The sequence below is a fragment of the Equus quagga genome, chromosome 1 (assembly GCF_021613505.1).
Source record: "Equus quagga isolate Etosha38 chromosome 1, UCLA_HA_Equagga_1.0, whole genome shotgun sequence".
NCBI classification, from domain to species: domain Eukaryota; kingdom Metazoa; phylum Chordata; class Mammalia; order Perissodactyla; family Equidae; genus Equus; species Equus quagga.
This window is the reverse complement of record NC_060267.1, coordinates 6,258,841-6,265,359: the sequence shown is the minus strand read 5'-3', so window position 1 is coordinate 6,265,359 and position 6,519 is coordinate 6,258,841.

Sequence of the window (6,519 nt, the reverse complement as noted above, 5' to 3'; positions counted from 1 at the left end):
AGTCTTACAGAGTTAGACGTTCAGATTATCAGGTTTTGTTGGGTCACGTGGATTTAGGTGTCTGGATGCAAAATGCGGTCATAATTCATACAAAACACAGGCTGGGGGCAGTCAGAGCCAGAAAACTGGTGCCCAAACTCGACAGAAGTTGTCATCGAAGTGCAGACTGAGACCAGCCAACTCAGAGGAGATCACTTCTTGCAAAAGCTGGCTGACACCCCTGGAGAGCAGTGGCTTTGAGTAAAGCCTGAGCGAGTGTTCCTGTATCTGTAGGTCCTTGGGCTCCTGAAAGGATGCAGGGGACCTTGAGCTCAATCTGTCGCTTTGCCTGGCTTTTTATTTCCTCAGGAATCCTATGGCCCAACTCCTGTGAGACCAGGGGATTAGCATCATTGTTCCCTTCCAGGAGCTTTTTGTCTCCTTGTTATATGAATGGCCAGAGATACTCACCAAGTGTAAATATCCCCACGCTTTCTCGGACCTGGAGCTCCCACAGGAGTGTCCACATCGTCAGAAGGCCTGGCAGCCTGCACGTGAAGGACCTTACCCTTGCGCTGTGCTGGAGAATCGCGGTGCCCGCTGCCACAGCCCTGTCCAGTTCTCAGGAAACTGCCCACCTACAGCCCCTGCTAGAGGCACTGCATGCAGGGAGCTGTTTATGCCGTGTCTCTCCTCTCTTGTCCTCTACGTCAGGTGACAGCTATGGGCACTTTATTCAAGGGCACTCTGTTGATAGGCTTCCTGATGACCCTGGACATTGGTGCCAAAAAATAATAGTAATAACTGAGGCAAACAGCTAGTTCAGGGCCTTTTTGGACTAGGAAATCCTGAGACCCTGGGAGTGAACTGCAAGAGCAGAAACTGAGAGGACACGGTGGAGCGGGAGCGCTAAGCCAGCAGTGGGGCTGTGAGAGGAGCAAGGATGCTCAGAGCAAGCTCGAGGAGAGAGACATCTGCCCCCAGAGCTGTCGTGATAGTCCCTGATGGGTCTCCAGCTCCAGCTCCCATGGATTTTGACATCGCTGTTTATTTCCCAATTGTGTGTCCTCAGAATTATCTCTTTTCTTCAGCCTTCATCCCTCCTTGCCCCTGGTTACTTGAGCTGACTTCCAGACCAAAGGAGCCTGCCCAAAACAATGACCATATGCTTCATCTTCAGAATTCCCATTTTGCTTTTCCCTTGAACAGGAGTGCCTGCCAGGTCCAAGGCTGTAGCACGATTCTCCTTTGACTGGGTTAAAGAAGCCTGTACCATCTTTGACCAATAAGACTGGACCCGCTTTCTCTTTATGTGGTAGTTACCATTGCCCATAATCCTTTCAAAGACTGCTTCCTGCATTGATGTATTTGCTGCCAGCAAAGCTTTAGGAATGTCAAGACCATGAGGCAAATGACACTTGAATCATAGCAGAAGAAAGTTTCCAGTTCCTCTAACATCCTTTCTTATTACACGGAGTTTGTGGACTTACTAAGAGGCCAACTCTGAGCTATCAGTTGCCTCTAGAATTAGTTGGAAATCCACCTACATAGTTCCAGTGGTTTCCACTACAAAGTTGGAGTCTGTAAAGTTTGAACCTCCACAACCTATCAAGGTCTGAATTCAAAGCTCCACTAAACCAGAAGTACAGTCTGAGGCCAATGCTGGAATGGGACTCCGCTCCTTCAGGTTGCTTTTCTGTCAGCACAAGAGAATTTTCCACCCCAGATAGTAACCAGGCAGCAGAATGCATTCTTAGGTTAAAAACTTTGTAATATAAACTACCTGAATGTTAGGAATCAAAAAACTAGTTCTGTCCCCAAGGGCTCACAGCCTGATGAGAGAGAGAATTATATAAATAGTTACAGAATATTCATGCTAAGAATTTCAATAGACATATTTAGAAAGAGCTGTACGAATTCAGAGAAAGACCTGTCTGTCCAGGGGTAGAACTTCCAGATTTTTCTTGAGTGGAATTTAAAGGATAAATAGGTTTGGTGGCACCTTTGAGTACCAGCAAAGGGACATTGGCGCAGCTTTTTTTCCTCCAAGATCCGCTGGGATTGAGACCTTTAGGGCATGTTGGTTCAGGAGCCTGAGGCTCCTGGGACGGTTCCAGGCTCCTCTAGGCAACCGCCTCTGGGTCTGCAGAACCGCTCATTAGGCAGACAAATGGGCCCAGTCATCTCCGTCCGTCAGGGTGAGTGCATCGCGGAGGGGATCGCTGGAGACTGGCTCACTGCGGGAGGAGTTCCTGAGAATTCCCGGAAGGAATTAGAGGCCCCCTTGTTGCGAGTTATCTGGCATATGACATAGCATCTTCTGTGTGTCACTGCTCCTAAAATGACTTCTTCTAAAACACACACACATACACAAACCTGTTTCCTCTCAAACCTTAATCTCAGTAAATGGGGTTTCTCAACCTAGAATCTGTAAATTCCTGTTTCTTCCTCCCTCTCCCTCCAGTTAGTCACCAAGTTCTGTACTTTTACTGCTCTTCACATTTATATTTGCATAAGCCAATTTTTAAAGTAAAATCATCTTTTTTCAGGTAGTAAATTTCTACTGCAGAAGTAATATGATGTTACTGAGATTAATTCCAAGTGCAGGAAACTATGAATTATCATGTAGAAAACCTTACCTATGAGATGTATTATTTGATCTGTAAAATAATTTGAGATTGAAAGTATATGTGGCAAGTAGAACTTCTGAAATGTAAAGTTTAATATGGTATCAATTGTTTCTAGTACAGTCCTTTTCACAAGAAAAAAAATTTCTAACTATGGGGATGGATGTTAACTAGACTTATTGTGGTGATCATTTCACAATATATGCAAGTATCGAATCATTATGTTGTACCCTTGAAACTAATGTAATGTTACATGTCAATTATACCTCAACAAAAAAAATAATATCTAAGTCCTCCATAAATATGGAACAACTTGCGTCTAGTGAGAATTAGTTTTCACAAATATCACCAATTATTGATATTTAGTCATTAATTATATTTGTTACCAAGAAAACAGTAATTAAAATACTATATTAAGGGCCAGCCCGGTGGCACAGGGGTTAAGTGTGCATGTTCCACTTCGGCAGCCCAGGGCTTGCTGGTTTGGATCCCGGGTGCGGACATGGCACCACTTGGCAAGCCATGCTGTGGTAGGCGTCCCACATATAAAGTAGAGGAAGATGGGCACGGATGTTAGCTCAGGGCCAGTCCTCCTCAGAAAAAAGAGGAGGATTGGCAGCAGATGTTAGCTCAGGGCTGATGTTTCTCCAAAAAAGAAATATACTATATTAAGGGCTATAGTTATTTTCTTTAAGTAAGCCAATTAGACAAAAATGTATCTTTGGGTCTTGTACACTCTAGTTGGGTTGTTTTCTGTAGCGTAAATTCAGATATTTTTAAAAGTTACCGGTTGAAACTGTGTTCTTTCTTTCTAACTTGCCATCTCAGTCCCTGGGAGTCCTCCATTTATGCTGGAAGTCAGGCGGCCACCGCAGGGGCCACCACAGGGGAAATTATGGTCTGGGCTCTTCAACTGTCAGGATGAATTTCCCATTGAAATCATTTTATTGCAATGATTCTTATGTATCTTCTTTCACTGTTAAAGAACTTTTGCCAAAAAGGAGTCAGTGATGCAGCTGCATGGGTGTAGTATGAATGTTACAGTCTGACGTGTGACTAGTGTGGGAAACTAAACCTCTCACGTAACAGGTGTGCCTTGAACACCTGCTATGCTGCCAAGCAGTGGAGCCCAGAGGCTGTGAGTTCATCTCGCTGTTGGCCTTTAAATTTTGCAGAGTCTGTAATGCTAAAAAAAGGAAAGGTCACAAATTAAGCGCTTGGAAATATTCGCAGATGCTTTATCTGTTTTCTAGAGTACACATTAGTCTCTTTCATAGTGATAGCAGTGGTTACAGGCTTTATCAATCCCAATGCACGTGAGAGATTCCCAGACTGTTTACTGAGCAAAGTCAGTCAAACAAGCTACAGTTGGTCCGTCGATCCAAACACCCAGATGGCGAATTCCACCTGGAATTTAAACTTATCTTAGATTCAGACATGATTTCAACAGTCTGTCTTGCTTAAAGTAGATTCAGATGGCTTTAAATATGTTATCTGATTTACCTTTCTGAAATGAAAATGGAAAACACAATCGTACTTACCTCCCTGGGCAGACGTACAGTGAAGGCTTATTCCTGAAGACCACAGAATGTAAGAGGACTCCCCCTGCCCGGCCGGAGGGGCCCTTAAACTACCATCACCCCTCTCACCCGGCCCCTGTTCCCTTCCAGGTGGGCGAGCTTTGGGCCTCGATGTCTAAAGTATCCCTTGTTTTTCTCCTTTTCATTTGCTCTTCTTTTACAATGTGTTGCTTGAAACATTCGATTTGTTTAAAGCATTTAAAAACTCAACTGCAAACACAGCAGGAAATGTGATAATGGATCATTAACATAGAAGCAGATTTCTAACTGCGGTTGACATTTTGTTCGTTGTCTCCTACCAGCTTTCTGTTTTTTACCTTTTGCTAAAACTCTGGCTGGGATTTGTTTGAGTTGCGTCAAAACTCCTCTCTAGTGAGCTTTTGCCGGGTTACGCTGCTCATCTTGGCTTTATTCAAAATTTGGGTAGTTTGTTCATCATGGATTCTTTTGCCTTTTGACGTTTTTTAAAATATTGCATGAAAATATCACTCATCTTGATTACTCAGTTGTTTGAAACCCCTGTGAGTTTAGCACCTAAGGAGAGAGCCTCACTCCCGTCGGCCTGGTCCTGCCCTGATGACAGCCAACCTCAGTATCTTAGTGGCTTACAAGAACAAATGTTCATTTCTTGTTCGCATCTCCCTGGGGTCACAGGTCAGCTGCAGCTCTGCGGGGCTCAGCTGGGCTCTGCTTGACTCAGCCGCACGTGTCTTCTCCTTCCAGAATGCCGGATGAAGCAGTGGCCTCTCTCTGGGATGTTCTGTTCTCGTCGGGGAGGATGAGAAGAGCAACAGTGTGTTAGCCTGCGCTGCCATAACAAAGTACATAGACTGAGTGGCTCAACCAGCAGAAATGTCACTCTGACAGTCTGGAGGCTGGCTATCCGAGATCAGGGTGCCAGCACGGTCAGGTTCTGCTGAGAGCCCTCCTCCTGGCCTGCAGGTGGCCCCCAGCTCACTCTGTCCTCACGTGGCAGAGAGCGAGCGAGCTCCAGTCTCTTCTCCTTCTGCTAAGGACACCAATCCCATCACGGGGGCCCTACCCTCATGACTTCATCTAAGCCTACTTACCTCCCCAGGCTTCACCTCCAAATATCATCACAGTGAGGGCCAGGGCTTCCACATATGAACTGGGCCGGACATAAACGTTCAGTCCACAGCAAAGGGACAATCACTGACATACACCATGATGGATTGTGCTCTGGATCTCAGAGCGTCTGCCTAGATCTGAAATTCTGTCGCTGTGCTCATGTTCCATCCGTCAAAGCAGTGACAGGGCCAGACCTGAGGTCAAAGCGGTGGGCTGTATCCTCTGCCTTCTGAAGGAGAGAGAGCGTGGTGGGGAGCCATCTGGTTTACCACACTCCGTGTGGCTACAACCTGAACTCCAGGACGCGTGGGGCTGGGTCCTGGGGTCTGTTCCCAGCTGTCCAGTTCAGCTCTCCCAGCCCGTTACAGGACTGTACTCACCGCCCCCTTGAAGGTGGGGACAGCTGTGCGGTTTACTCTGGTCGATGCGTGCAGTGGAGGGGAATGCTTCCCTGCCGGGCAGCGGCTTTAAGAAACAATGCACCAGTGACCTCCTCCCCTTTCTCTACCTCATCAGTATGAACGCCTGTGTCCCTGAGTGAGCAGAACCCCCTGACATACCGTGATGGACATGGAGAATGAGACAGACAAACTGTTGTTAGTTAAGCCCCTGAGATTTGAGGTTGTTTGTTGTGGCAGCTTAACCCAGCCCATCCTGACTAGTGCACTTGGCTTTCAGGGATGGTTCCCCTTCTTTGAGTCTGAGATGTGTATTTCTATTAACTATGATCACTCTTGGGACTGGCCCAGTGGCGTAGCAGTTAAGTTCATGCACTCTGCTTCAGCAGCCTAGGCTTCACGGGTTCAGATCCCGGGTGCAGACCTGTGCACCACTTATCAGGCCGTGCTGTGGTGGTGTACCATATATAAAGTGCAGGAAGATTGGCACGAATGTTATCTCAGGGACCATCTTCCTCAAGCAAAGAGAGGAAGGTTGGCAACGGACGTTAGCTCAGGGACAATCTTCCTCACCAAAAAAAAGAAAAAAATCTATCTATCTATATATAAAATCACTCTTACCCTAAAGGTTAGACGAGTGGTTCTAAAATTAGTGGGTGAAAGTCTGACAAAAAACAGGACATTCACATAGTCTCAAAGTATCTCCTCCCAAAATACTTATTAATTCTAAAGGGAAAAAATAGTAAATTTACAGTAAGTAACTTAACCAAGGGATCAAATTTCCATTGTCAGTAATGGGATAAGGAAGTATTGTGTGCCTCCCAAAAGATGCACTGAGAAGGACAC